The sequence below is a fragment of the Danio rerio genome, chromosome 9 (genome assembly GCF_052040795.2).
Source record: "Danio rerio strain M-AB ecotype USA chromosome 9, GRCz13ab, whole genome shotgun sequence".
In the NCBI taxonomy this organism is placed as follows: Eukaryota; Metazoa; Chordata; class Actinopteri; order Cypriniformes; family Danionidae; genus Danio; species Danio rerio.
Window position 1 is genome coordinate 18,729,798 of NC_141029.1, and position 14,837 is coordinate 18,744,634.

Sequence of the window (14,837 nt, forward strand, 5' to 3'; positions counted from 1 at the left end):
TCCTTTGTTCTCCACAAGGCTTGTAGTGTTTAAAGTTGACACTGCAAAAGTTCTAGAGTATGAAATGTCCGAGCGCGGTGCGATAAACCCTTTCCGTCTGGGTTTCCACCTGCTTTCTTGAAGGTTTCAATACTTAGTTTTGTGAGGAAGTTGCTAAGTTTGAAGAATTTTTCAAAACAAAGTGTTTTTGGAGCAGAGAGGGGGGTTGCTTGGAGTTGGGAGAGAGAGGGGAAGCTCCCAGGCAGCGTGTTTCAGAGCAGAGAGTTGTGCCAAGGGAGGTCCCAGGAGAGTTTGAACAAAGCCGAGGGTAGTTTCGAAGAGAGAGAGAGTTTAGCTGTTTAACTTTTACAGGCCGGGTTCGGATCCACCCTCCATGGAAAGTTAACCAATTAGAAGCTAACTTCCTGGAATATTAAACTTATGGGTCTTTGTCTGAGGCAGAATAATTTGCATAGGCAAATTTTATGCAAATCAGGACAAAAAAAGTCTCTTAAAACATTAATATGTTGCACCCATATTAAAATAAATTGTCAACGATCAATTTGTACAGCGAGTAAGCTTTTTAAAAAGTCCAAACTTAAACAGTATAAGAGGATGTTTAGCTTAGGTACAGTTAAACATTATATGCAGGGGTATTAAAACCAAAAATATTAATACAAGAGAAAGGGAAACTTTGCAAAACACATGATTAAACATAAAGAGAGTAAAGTTTATATGAAAACATAAGTGTTAAACAAGCAGTTTAAAGAGTCCTTTTTAAGTCGTTCCCGTGTTTAATGCCGCATGGCACATTCCTTTGGGTCGTAAATACCTTGGAATCAGGTTTCGAGTCGGTTCGGTTGTGGAATAAAATGTAAAATATTTATGTGTCTGGTCGGCCATATTCGTTACATAGTAATATATCATCAGCATAAAGACTTATTTTATGGTGTATATTTAATAGGGATGTAACGGTATTGTAAATACCGTCATACCGCAATATTAATTTTTTTCGATATTACCGAAGTCGCATGACTCGGTAAAACTATAGGTCTTCTGAGAAAATTTGCTTAGGCGAATGAAGCGAACGGGAGGTAGCAAAAACTACAATACCCATCAGCCCATGCTTGACCATCATCCCTTGCAGTCTGTTGTCGCTACAGATCCAGTAATGCGGAAATGGAGTGTGCTGCTAGAAGCGGGGATGAAAAGAGCTCTCGAGCGGCGAAAACGGAGCGTTTCGAAATGTGTGGATAATGTCTCAGTGTGGATAATGGAAAACTGAGACACCTGAAAACGGAGGCGGGGCTGCAGACGTTCGCCTCTCTGATTGGGGCTTTTCCTGAATATTAAGTAGCCTAACACGCACAGTCCAGTCCTGCATCCTCTCCTTGTGAGTTCAGACTTCGCAAGTTTGATCAAGGCTGCAGTCTCTTCTTCTCAGTTTGATATGGAAAAGCAGACTATACCGAGGACACGGGTAAATCTTCAAAGGGAACAGTGTACTTTATAACTTCATTCACATCACCCTGGCTTCGTTGTTTCACTTTATCAACAATAAAATGTAAACATGATTTAAGGAACTGCCTATTTTCATTTTAATATTAGCAACTTAGACAACAGACATGTTGAGGCGTCGTGCTGCATAAGATGAGCGTCATCTTCACTGTGGATATTTATAACAAAACGGAGCCGATAACAACTGCCTCCTTTCAATTTCAGTTAAATTACGAAACACAGCCTCTCTTTTGCTGAATATCAGTTTTAATAATCGATAATGGCCATTTTAAAAGTATAACATACAATAAGTTTATACATTATAGGAAATAAAGGCAAGCGATCAGTCAATATACAGAATGTAGGCTACGTGGTTACATTAATCATTAACTTATCTTTGCACTCAGCCAAAACACGTTACCTGAGAACAAGTAATAGATTCCAATGACCAAAGTCAGGGAATATGTCGTTAGATAAAGACAACAAGATAAATGAAATATCCCGTTTAATAAATATAGTGAGATTAGATCCAGCGGGAGATGCTTGATGAGAAGTCCGACTAGCAGAGCTCTCATCTGGGTACATGGGCTGAGTGTGATTAAATGTAGAATGTGATGAGTTTTCAACAATACTAAATTGAAACTTTATTGTTTTTACATGGTTTAATAATTTTTTGTTATTAAAATTGAAGTTCCTGTTTTAAAGCTTACAGATAGATGGCTAATTTGTATGTCATTGACACTTTTGGCACTTTTTTGGAGTATTTTCATAAGTTTTGTTTTTTCCTGTAAATGATTCAATAAATACCGTACCGTGACATTCATACCGAGGTATTACCGTACCGTGAAATTCTGATACCGTTACATCCCTAATATTTAAGGTTATAATTCCTTAGATGTAGTTGTTTTGATGAAGAGCTGCTGCAAGTGGTTCGATGAATATGGTGAATAGAGAGTGGGCATCCTTGTCTAGTTCCCCGGTGTAGAGTGAAGCTGTGTGATGTTAGTCCATGAGTAATGATGATAGCTGAGGGTGATGTGCAGAGAATTTTAATCCAATAATAAATGACTTCCCAAAACGAATGCTCGTCTACCTTTAATGAAACCGTTTTGATTTGGATAGATTATGGATGGCATGATTTTTTCTATTCTATGGGAAAGTGCTTTAGGAATTATTTTAGTGTCTACGTTGATAAGTGAAATTGGACAATAGCTTGATGGTAATGTCGGGTCTTTATTGGGTTTAAGGAGGAATACAATTGTGGCTGTGTTTATGGTATCTGGAGATTCTGATTTTTGCTTTCATTCATTTATCAACCGGATTAAAATATCAAATGATAAAATATAAAGTGATAAAATAGACCAAAAGTGTTTGTAGAACTCAGCACGGAAACCATCAGGACTTGGTGATTTATTATTAGGCATAAGTTTAAGAGTATTAGAAATTTCTTGTTTTGATAAAGGGGATTCAAGAGTATTTATTTGCTGTTCGTTTAGTTGAGGTAAGTTGATGTTGTTGAGAAATTAATTTATGTTATCCTGGGATGGATTTTTTTCAGGGGAATATAATTTACTGTAAAAATTTAGAAAAATCTTAATTTATTTCTTCTGGTGAATTGGTGAGTTTCCCTGCTGAGTCCTTAATGACTGATATTGTTGTTGTTTCTTTATTGTGTTTGATTTGATTAGCCAGATATTTACCAAATTTGTTACTATGATGGAAGTTTTTTTGACGTAGTCTGTGAATAAGGAATTGAGTGTGCGCATTAATTAGTTTATTTAATTGTGATTTATAATTTCTTACCGTATCCTGTGTTTCTTCTGTTGGATTACTTAAGGTAATGTATTCTAGATCTGTCATTTTCAGTTCCAGTTTAGCTTTTTGTTTTTTCTCTTTCTTTTTTTGTAAATGGAATATAAAAATATTTTTCCCCTTAATATTGCCTTTCCTGTTTCCCACAGTAGAGATGGCGATATTTCAGGGGAGTCATTTATCTCTAGAAAGAAAGCACACTCTCTTTTTAAAATTACTATCGAAATCATGGTCTTAAACAAGAGAGGTGTTGAATCGCCATCTAGAGTTATGTTTATGGGTTATATTCAGTTTTAATGTTACAGGAGCATGATCACTAATGATTATTGGGTGGATCTTTGATTCAGAAATATTGGATGAAATAGAATTACTGGTAAGAAAAAAGTCAATGCAAGAGTACAAATGATGAACTGGTAAAGAAAAAGAGAATGCTTGAATGTCCGGATGTTGGAGGCGCCAACTATCACCAAGACCAAGATCACTCATGAACGTTTTATATCTGCAGATTTCCAAATGCGTTTATTGCTGATGCTGTTAGATCTGTCTGTAGTTAGGTCTAAAACTGTGTTGAAATCACCTGCTATTATGACTGGGCAATTAGAAAGTGTTGAAATAGAGGAAAAGAAATTCTGAAAGAAGAATAAGTCATCTGTGTTTGGGCCATAAAAGTTGCCTATTGTGAGTGGGCTATTGTTAATTGAAATGTTAATTATAATAAAACGTCTGTAACGGTGGTGTTATAAGCAAAATAGATTTTTTTATATATCAGGATACACACTCTCAATGTTTCCTCTAGGACTTTTTCCAGCTGTGGCGGCAGGCCTTTTTTTACACAGATCTACCAATTACCTGGTGTTATTTTAATGACAAATGTCATGAACGCAGTATAAAAAGTAGGGATGCAACGATTTACCAGTTTCACTATTAACCACGCTTTAATTCGTCACTGTTAATTAATCTTAAAGGCTTCTCAACACCGTGTTTCTGCACGAATCAAAACTGCGGCAACTGAACAAAGTTATGCCAGCTGTTCACTAGTTTGTACACCAAGACTAATAACCACGCACATTGGATTAACTATGACTGAGGCTATTAACTAAGGCAAGCTAATGCAAGTTCATTATTTCCAATGGTGGGACGTGCACGCGACATAACATGCTCATCTCCTTATCTCCTTATACAGTCAAAATCTAAAAATAGATAAAATAATAATTTTTAATCATTTAACTGATACCATTAATCGGTTACAAACGCACCCTTGTGGTTAACGGTTAATCGATTATTTTAAGCTTTCCTAGTCGCAAACTTTGCGCCAACAGGACATCTTAAAAGAATTCATTTTCCAAGCATCCCAGAAACCCTCACAATGAAAGCCAAAAACAGGTTTGAGTCGTGCGTCAAAACTGTGCCCCTTTCAAAATGGTGTTTTTTTATTTTTATTTTGGTGGTTTAATAGTTGTGTGCAACTGAGTGAGAGCTGCCATTCTAATCTAAACTCTTTATTTCCTTGCTTTCTTTTCTGCCTTTTGTTGTTATGTTTTGTACATTTGTTTGTACGATAATAATCGTAACCGAACCAAACTGTGAGACCAGTGTAGATTCACACCCCTACTCGTTACAATTATAGACCTTTTTCTTGGCTGCTGCATGGAGGGCGCCCTTAACGACCAGCGTCTTCCGGTAGAATGTTTAGAACTACAGCATTTACAATCAGTAATTTGCGATCCGAAAATGGGCTTCAATAGCGTTTCGAGTGGATTACAGAGTGTTTTTGTGACACACAACTTTGAAAGGTGTGTGTTAAAGCTGTTATAATCGGTCAGATCTGTGATTCAAGCGCGAGTGAAAAACAGCATCGTAAGCCATGTTTCTTTTTGTTCTGCTTAACCACGTGTCTCCAAAAAAGATATTTAAAATAAACAAAACAACATGATGTCTTTTGACTGCTTTCTGTTATAACTACATTACACAATACTTGTACTTTTACTTTGAGTACTTGAGTTGTAAACTTTGAAATAAACTACTTGCAATACTTAAGGACAAAAAGTGTTGATACTTCCACTTAAGTATGGTGCTTAAAGAGCACTTCAGCTTCTACTCAAGTCACTTTTTGTGATAGAGCACTTGTACTTTTACTTAAGTCTGCGTCTCTGGTACTCTATACATCTCTGATTCTGAGTATTCATAATTAATAATGGCGGAGATGATAATATGGTGGAGAATGCGGGCGCGCAAATTTTTCCATTCCGTTGTGATTGTATTGCGCGCACCAAAGTGACCAAAAGTGTGAGCAGCTGGCTCTCTGTCTCTCCACAGCTGGAAGGGCGCACGTCTTTCAGCCATTCACTAGCACACAGATGACTACTGTAAGTGTAACTATTAAACTGCAGTTCACAATAATTAAAAATCGATTTTGCAAAGACGCACGTCATGGAAATGATTTAAATACTATTGCGCCTGTCTTCTGAGATAGTTGAAATCTATCCGTTAAAGGGCTTACTATTGTAACTAGAGTGAGGCTAGGCGCTGCCTGTTTCTCCTATTTCTAGACTATATTCTCACGTTGTTTGAAACTGTTAGATTAGCTACCTAACGTTTGAACCTTTTTGTTTGCCGCCGAGCGAAATTAGTTCAGAACTGCTGGCTGGCTTCTAAATGAATGTATTTGGGAGTTGCAAGCTTGCCTATTAACGGCTTTCAGATGAAAGGAATTGTCAGAATCATAAGCGCGTTTCCTAAAGGGTACCTGTATCTGATATGGATGTAAAATCCCTTATTTTCAGCTTTAAATAGCGAAAGCCTATTCTCTTAGAACAGCCGCTGTGAGTCAAGACAAATCTGTGTGTGTAAACTTTCACCGCAGTCTCGAGAGACGTCTCGTATTTTATTGTTGTTTATCTAGGTTATCTGAATGTAATGGTCAGATATCATAATGTAATAGTATGTGTTACATAATAGTGTTACTGCGACATGATATGAGAAGTGACCGTTTTAGCCAATCTTAGTGATTGGTATTTTACCGTCCGTGAAGTGAGCCGTGTTCAGTTCATGAATGACAGTCTTTTTTTGTAAATTAAACCGCTCCCCGAACGCTCATTGGCTCATCACACACGTGTCTCGTGCGCTGTTCATCCTGTAATGTTTTCTACTCATATAGAATTTTTAAATTCTTTATACCACTTTCCAATTTTCTCTTTTTACTCCTGCTTCCATCATAGGATGATAGAAGCTTTATGAGCCATCAGATACTAAGCATACTAATGATTTTTACTTAGATTGGTTGGCCCAAAATAGTAGATTTTACTAGTACTGCCTTTATCTTAGACTGGTGTTTGTGTGGTTACGGTACAGGTTGTCCATTTTGCAAATCAAAAGATTGGGTTCGTCTGTCTGACATAACTGACCCCTGCTGAAGGACACGTCAGATACCTTGGCCTTGTAACTCGGGTTGCAAACCGCAGTGAGGCATCAGCAACATCGTACTCCAAGTAGCATCTACCGTGTCAACTGGCATTCGGTCAATCTTGGTTAATTACCCTGTCATGATTCCACAAGTGTGCCTGCCTGCGTGAGATTGGCAACTTCACTTTATAGGCCAGTGTTTTCCCCTAGGTTTACAGTTTTGGGGGGTGAGGGGGCTCGGCGTGACGTGGCGCGGCGTATCTGTTCGGACTGACACCGACACAAAGGCTGCATTTACACCACACTGTTCAAGTGACTCAATTCCGATTTTATTCTTCCATGTGGCACAGATCGGATATGGCCCATGTACTTGTAAGCAGGAACAAATCACATGAATTCCGATTTACTCAAATCTGATTCAGGCCTTGTTCATATGTGGAAATTTATCCCATATGAGTCGGATCTGTGTTTTCGTGTCTGCAGTGTAAGCAGGTTGATCGGATTTTCACCTGTCAATGAGAGTCGCTTGTCATTAGAAACCGTAGCGAATGACGTCAAGTCTGACACTTTCTTTTCACAACAGACTTCAGCAGAGTCCCAAACCTTAAATCTCATACACGAGGACTTAAACAGCTTTTATATTGTCATATAGCACAGGTATTTAAGCATGAGAGCGAGAGAGTGCAATATGTCTGCCATGTAACCAATAAAAACTAATATAAAACTAGTGCATAGCTACATCACGTGCATAAATCTCGCCATGGACATTGCATTAAGATGCCTAAAGGTTTAAAAGAAAAAGGCCTATATATCAAAAGAAGATGGACAAATGAGAACCTTTCTGTCATAAACTGTAGTACAACCAACTAATAGATTACACACAGGAATTGAGAAAAGAGCACTCTTAAATTATCAGCTGTTAGTCAGCGCCCGCTCTTTTTTTCGCGCTCAATGCGTCTTTGTCGTGTGCTGTGTAAATGTAGACGATCGGATACGAGTCACATTTAAAAGATAATGTAAGCAGGTCATCACAAAAAAAAATCGGATACAGTCACGAAATCGGAATTGACCATCAAGATCTTCAGTGTAAATGCAGCCAAAGAGTCATGGTGTTAATTTGTTTCTTTTAACGACAGCAGAAAAAAAAAAAAAAAAACACCAATTATTTGAAGTGTACAACTGTACAAGCTAAAAATTAACATTTATTTTTATATCTTTTTTTTTCTCCACAAAGTGTGCAGCTTTTGTCACTGCAGTGTATCTTGGGCTTAATTACTTACTAAATGAAGTATACTTTTATACTTGACCTTTACTTAAGTATACTTCTTTTTCCTAAGGGTGTATTCACCGACTTACCAAGATCAGTCTTGTGCAGCCAGGAGTAGTATTGCTGCTCTGACAGCCAAGTTGGGCCAAAGCTAGGAATGCTCCGATTAGGATTTTTGCAGCTAATATCGAGTAGCGATTTCTTGTCATGGTGATCGGCTAATACTGATTACCGATTCTAATGCTTCAAGCTTTATAATGCATTGAGCACATCTTCCTCTAAGTATGAACCTTAAGAGAAGATCTAGCCTTGCCTAAGAGAATAAAGGAAGGATGCTGCATTTAATACCTTAAACACGTCTCTTATAACCATCTTATAACAAGGTGTGAACGTGTCATGGTCAGAAGCAGCTTTACAAAAATGAGTTCATCCATTAATTTTACTCTGGCTTAGACCCTAAGTTATCAGGGGTCACCACAGCGGAATGAACCGCCACAGAAAATAATATAACGCAGAAATAAAAATTGTTATGAAAAGTTACAATGCAATTTGGAAACACTGCAAATGACGAAAGAAGAATTCAACATGGCTCAACCAAGAACAAGTTTGGAGCGTATGTTTGATGCATAAAAATGAAACTGCACACCCATGAGTCTAAAACTTCTTTACTAAAAGCAAAAAGGTCTATAAACTACTGTTTATAGCAATGAGTGTATTCCAAAAATGTATATTATTAAATATTCACTGAAAAAAAAAAAAATTTAAGTTTTATTTATCTAATAGTTCCAGCCAGCTTTTAGTGAACTTGCAATATTGTCAATCAGAACTTTCAGTTGTTATACATGTAAAAAGGCCTAAATCCATGCAGGACCATTCAAATATTTTGGTGGTCTCCAACTAATGACAGCAGATCACTCAGAGATAGAGGGATTTGCACTTGCGATATCTTTACTGCTCTATTCATTTAACCGAAGAATGTAATGTAATGCTTAGAACATTACTGTGCCTCTCGCGATCTGTTGTCTTGCTCATTCGCTCTCGTCGCCATGATTTCCGAGTAATATACCTTATTTTGGGGGATCACGGGGCCGGTATAAATTTGCGGGAGACTCGCGGAGTTTCTGGGAGCGGTCAGGTTGGATGAGACGCTAGATGGGGGAGAACGCGTCACAGCAGCTCAAAACACTGGAGATGCAATGGCTGCACTTGCAACAAAGTATGCATCACTCGCGCGACTCACGCTAATAAACTAAACAGAGGTCGCATCGCATCTGTAAATATTTTAGCTGCTGCGACCGAGCGCATTACGCTCCCACACATCGGCCCGATGCCAATTCTACCCCGTAGGCCTTCCCCTTGCCCCTTCCCCTCGTTTTGCGCGCCCACGTCAAGGGGTAGGGGTGTCCCAATTCTCTTTAGCTTGAAGGCGTAGGGCTAAGGGGAAGGGGTGAATAACCCTTCGAACAAAGATTTTTCAGGACCACACTCGAAACCAAGGCGTATCAAAATTTCCCAGAATACACCAGCCACAACGGCAGATAGTTACACCCGGATGTAAGGAGATCCAAAACGTAGTATTTTTTGTCATTATTACAAACGTTTACAACAAACAAACACATGTTTTAATATATTCATAACGGCGTACGTGTTTTAACATCACGCTTTAAAAAAACCCCGCTAAAATAAAAAAAAAAAAAAAAAAAAAAAAAAATCGCTAAATTTCGCAATTTATAGTCCATAATCATAACTCCTGCATAGCAGTCCCACAGCATTCTGTCACTCGATGACACTCGAATACCCTGTCAGAAAAGTCTAATGGCCGGGAATGGGCTTTTTACGGCGTCTGCTATAATGTTAATGTTGTTTTTGGTGTGTTTACACAGATGAATATGGCCACTGTGTTAAATGCGCAGTATTATGGTCTTATTGTCACATTAGACCGATATGATAACATAATGTATGCCTTCAGTGATTTCCTGAAGTTAAATACCAATAAATAACTCGAGTGGAATAACTACAGCAGTCGCTATCGCCCAGTCTCATATAATGCAAAAGATCGTGATGACATATGATGACGAGTGCAGGTGCAGTAGTGCTGTCCCAATTCTTAGGGGTAGGTTTTGAAGCCCTTCCTCTTCACCCTCGGTTTTAAGGGCCAAGGGGTAGGGGTACAAAAATAGAAATTGGGATTGGGCCATCATTTACCTTTGTTTTGGCTGCTGTAGGCTATGCATAACATACGGAAGTGCACGTGCGTCTCGGGTCCTGTCAGACGTGGCGCGCAGTCTCATTCCCATACAGCAGAGAGTGGCTGTGTAAAACTCCACTGCGGGCGATTCAGAGAGCAGAAATATGTAATCGAGCGACCATGTAGAGACCGAAATCACATGTCGTTGTGTAAATAAGAGATTACATTTGGCTATTTAGCTTGTTTATTAAAAGAAGTTGTGATCTGGTGCTATGTATAAATACAATTAACTTGACTTCAAGGGGGCGGGGAGCCCCCCTAATATAACGGTGGGGGAAACACTGTGGGCCTAGAGTGGCACCGGAATCTTCAGGCGAAACCCAATTCTGAATCGTGCCAGGTGGTCGGTGATCTCACTGCGTGTTACGTATTGTGCGTGAGGCCCATACTGTTTGAGAGTTTGCATCTGGTTGCAGTGTGTGCAAGTAACCTGATAGTAACTGCAGTAGGCGTTGGGGAAAGTCTAGCCAGATAGCTCATCATTGTGATTTTCATCTGGATGCCTTTTAACTCACCATCAAATCTCAAGAAGCATGTAAAGCCAAGTCTGAACTAAAGCTGCACAATTAGTCGTAAAAAGATCGCGATCTCGATTCGACCCCCTAGACGATCTTAATCCAGCATTTCTACGATTCTGTCAATCATGTTTTCGAGTTCAGGAGAGAAGCAATGGTGGCCGCACAAGTCTTCACATTGTTTTACGTACGTTGTTCAGCAACGTGGACACCGTTAAATGGTGCTGAAAGAGTCACATGCTGTATTTTTAAGATATAATTCAATTCACCCCCTAAAAATGACATTTCTGTCTTCATGTAATGTATTTGCGACCGCAAAATCACGTGACGTGAGCTGACCGTCAGCTGTTACCACGCGTGCCTCTGAATGAAGTCTACTTTGGTGAACAGAACCTGCATAGACTGGGATTCGTTAATAACAGGTAGTAATGTTGTAAATAACATTCAGTTTGTGGCACAGAGTGATCGTTTGGGAGCCGCGCGGGAAGTGAACCGCTCTTGGCAGTGTAAATGAAACCGAAAGCGAGCGCACGGTGTTGTCAGATGTTGCGGACTGATTCCAGCCCTAAAAGTATCCAAAACCCGCCGAAATGCAAAAATACCCACGCAGTCGTCTGTGTTCAAGAAAACCCTGTCAGGGACAGATTTAAAGCAAAAAATTACAGATTGTAAGCATATGTCTCAATCACAGTAATGCAACATCAGAGCTCAGCATTAATGACCAGGACAAGTCTAAAGTGTGTTCAAGTCCACAGCGCTTTCATTTCTAAAGCCGATCGCAGCCCTTTCTGTTGAGCAGGTGAAGACAATAACCAATCATAGGGGTGTAAGACCTCGCCTGTCAGCGCTCGAAAAGCAAGCGGGATGATATTTACATTAGTTTATTAGCTATAAAGGCTTGATACTTTCAGAAAGAGTGTTTTCTTTGAGCAGGTCAAATTAAGGGTACAGTAGAGTAGGGTAGAGTACAGTTAAGGGTACGTATACTGCTGTATTAAAGAACAAAATTGTATTACAAATAATATGTAAATATTTTTATAGATTTTAATAAAAAAATTCTTGTGTTGTGATCAAAAAATCAAATTACGTATGGAAAGCATCGTCATTGCAGCGAGATTTCGAATTGAACGGAATCGATGGCATGATAATCGTAATCGAACCAAACCGTGAGACCAGTGTAGATTCACACCCCTACTCGTTACAATTATAGACCTTTTTCTTGGCTGCTGCATGGAGGGCGCCCTTAACGACCAGCGTCTTCCGGTAGAATGTTTAGAACTTCCGCTTACAGCGTTTACAACCAGTAATTTGCGATCCGAAAATGGGCTTCAATAGCGTTTCGAGTGGATTACAGAGTGTTTTTGTGACACAACTTTGAAAGGTGTGTGTTAAAGCTGTTATAATCGATCAGATCTGTGATTCAAGCGCGAGTGAAAAACAGCATCGTAAGCCATGTTTCTTTTTGTTCTGCTTAACCACGTGTCTCCAAAAAGATATTTAAAATAAACAAAACAACATGATGTCTTTTGACTGCTTTCTGTTATAACTACATTACACAATACTTGTACTTTTACTTTGAGTACTTGAGTAGTAAACTTTGAAATAAACTACTTGCAATACTTAAGGACAAAAAGTGTTGATACTTCCACTTAAGTATGGTGCTTAAAGAGCACTTCAGCTTCTACTCAAGTCACTTTTTGTGATAGAGCACTTGTACTTTTACTTAAGTCTGCGTCTCTGGTACTCTATACATCTCTGATTCTGAGTATTCATAATTAATAATGGCGGAGATGATAATATGGTGGAGAATGCGGGCGCGCAAATTTTTCCATTCCGTTGTGATTGTATTGCGCGCACCAAAGTGACCAAAAGTGTGAGCAGCTGGCTCTCTGTCTCTCCACAGCTGGAAGGGCGCACGTCTTTCAGCCATTCACTAGCACACAGATGACTACTGTAAGTGTAACTATTAAACTGCAGTTCACAATAATTAAAAATCGATTTTGCAAAGACGCACGTCATGGAAATGATTTAAATACTATTGCGCCTGTCTTCTGAGATAGTTGAAATCTATCCGTTAAAGGGCTTACTATTGTAACTAGAGTGAGGCTAGGCGCTGCCTGTTTCTCCTATTTCTAGACTATATTCTCACGTTGTTTGAAACTGTTAGATTAGCTACCTAACGTTTGAACCTTTTTGTTTGCCGCCGAGCGAAATTAGTTCAGAACTGCTGGCTGGCTTCTAAATGAATGTATTTGGGAGTTGCAAGCTTGCCTATTAACGGCTTTCAGATGAAAGGAATTGTCAGAATCATAAGCGCGTTTCCTAAAGGGTACCTGTATCTGATATGGATGTAAAATCCCTTATTTTCAGCTTTAAATAGCGAAAGCCTATTCTCTTAGAACAGCCGCTGTGAGTCAAGACAAATCTGTGTGTGTAAACTTTCACCGCAGTCTCGAGAGACGTCTCGTATTTTATTGTTGTTTATCTAGGTTATCTGAATGTAATGGTCAGATATCATAATGTAATAGTATGTGTTACATAATAGTGTTACTGCGACATGATATGAGAAGTGACCGTTTTAGCTAATCTTAGTGATTGGTATTTTACCGTCCGTGAAGTGAGCCGTGTTCAGTTCATGAATGACAGTCTTTTTTTGTAAATTAAACCGCTCCCCGAACGCTCATTGGCTCATCACACACGTGTCTCGTGCGCTGTTCATCCTGTAATGTTTTCTACTCATATAGAATTTTTAAATTCTTTATACCACTTTCCAATTTTCTCTTTTTACTCCTGCTTCCATCATAGGATGATAGAAGCTTTATGAGCCATCAGATACTAAGCATACTAATGATTTTTACTTAGATTGGTTGGCCCAAAATAGTAGATTTTACTAGTACTGCCTTTATCTTAGACTGGTGTTTGTGTGGTTACGGTACAGGTTGTCCATTTTGCAAATCAAAAGATTGGGTTCGTCTGTCTGACATAACTGACCCCTGCTGAAGGACACGTCAGATACCTTGGCCTTGTAACTCGGGTTGCAAACCGCAGTGAGGCATCAGCAACATCGTACTCCAAGTAGCATCTACCGTGTCAACTGGCATTCGGTCAATCTTGGTTAATTACCCTGTCATGATTCCACAAGTGTGCCTGCCTGCGTGAGATTGGCAACTTCACTTTATAGGCCAGTGTTTTCCCCTAGGTTTACAGTTTTGGGGGGTGAGGGGGCTCGGCGTGACGTGGCGCGGCGTATCTGTTCGGACTGACACCGACACAAAGGCTGCATTTACACCACACTGTTCAAGTGACTCAATTCCGATTTTATTCTTCCATGTGGCACAGATCGGATATGGCCCATGTACTTGTAAGCAGGAACAAATCACATGAATTCCGATTTACTCAAATCTGATTCAGGCCTTGTTCATATGTGGAAATTTATCCCATATGAGTCGGATCTGTGTTTTCGTGTCTGCAGTGTAAGCAGGTTGATCGGATTTTCACCTGTCAATGAGAGTCGCTTGTCATTAGAAACCGTAGCGAATGACGTCAAGTCTGACACTTTCTTTTCACAACAGACTTCAGCAGAGTCCCAAACCTTAAATCTCATACACGAGGACTTAAACAGCTTTTATATTGTCATATAGCACAGGTATTTAAGCATGAGAGCGAGAGAGTGCAATATGTCTGCCATGTAACCAATAAAAACTAATATAAAACTAGTGCATAGCTACATCACGTGCATAAATCTCGCCATGGACATTGCATTAAGATGCCTAAAGGTTTAAAAGAAAAAGGCCTATATATCAAAAGAAGATGGACAAATGAGAACCTTTCTGTCATAAACTGTAGTACAACCAACTAATAGATTACACACAGGAATTGAGAAAAGAGCACTCTTAAATTATCAGCTGTTAGTCAGCGCCCGCTCTTTTTTTCGCGCTCAATGCGTCTTTGTCGTGTGCTGTGTAAATGTAGACGATCGGATACGAGTCACATTTAAAAGATAATGTAAGCAGGTCATCACAAAAAAAAATCGGATACAGTCACGAAATCGGAATTGACCATCAAGATCTTCAGTGTAAATGCAGCCAAAGAGTCATGGTGTTAATTTGTTTCTTTT

General features: G+C 39.2%; 2 long non-coding RNA genes across 7 annotated transcripts in view; both read left to right on the plus strand.

Annotated features, from left to right (window-relative positions):
- The window catches only part of LOC137490345 (uncharacterized), a 253,142-nt gene that overhangs the window by 54,776 nt on the left and 183,529 nt on the right, over positions 1–14,837 (plus strand). The gene's annotated exons all lie outside the window — the stretch shown is intronic.
- On the plus strand, positions 666–7,848 carry LOC147842309 (uncharacterized). Its single transcript, XR_015499317.1, has 2 exons — positions 666–5,354; positions 6,909–7,848. It is a non-coding gene; the product is annotated as an uncharacterized LOC147842309 (long non-coding RNA).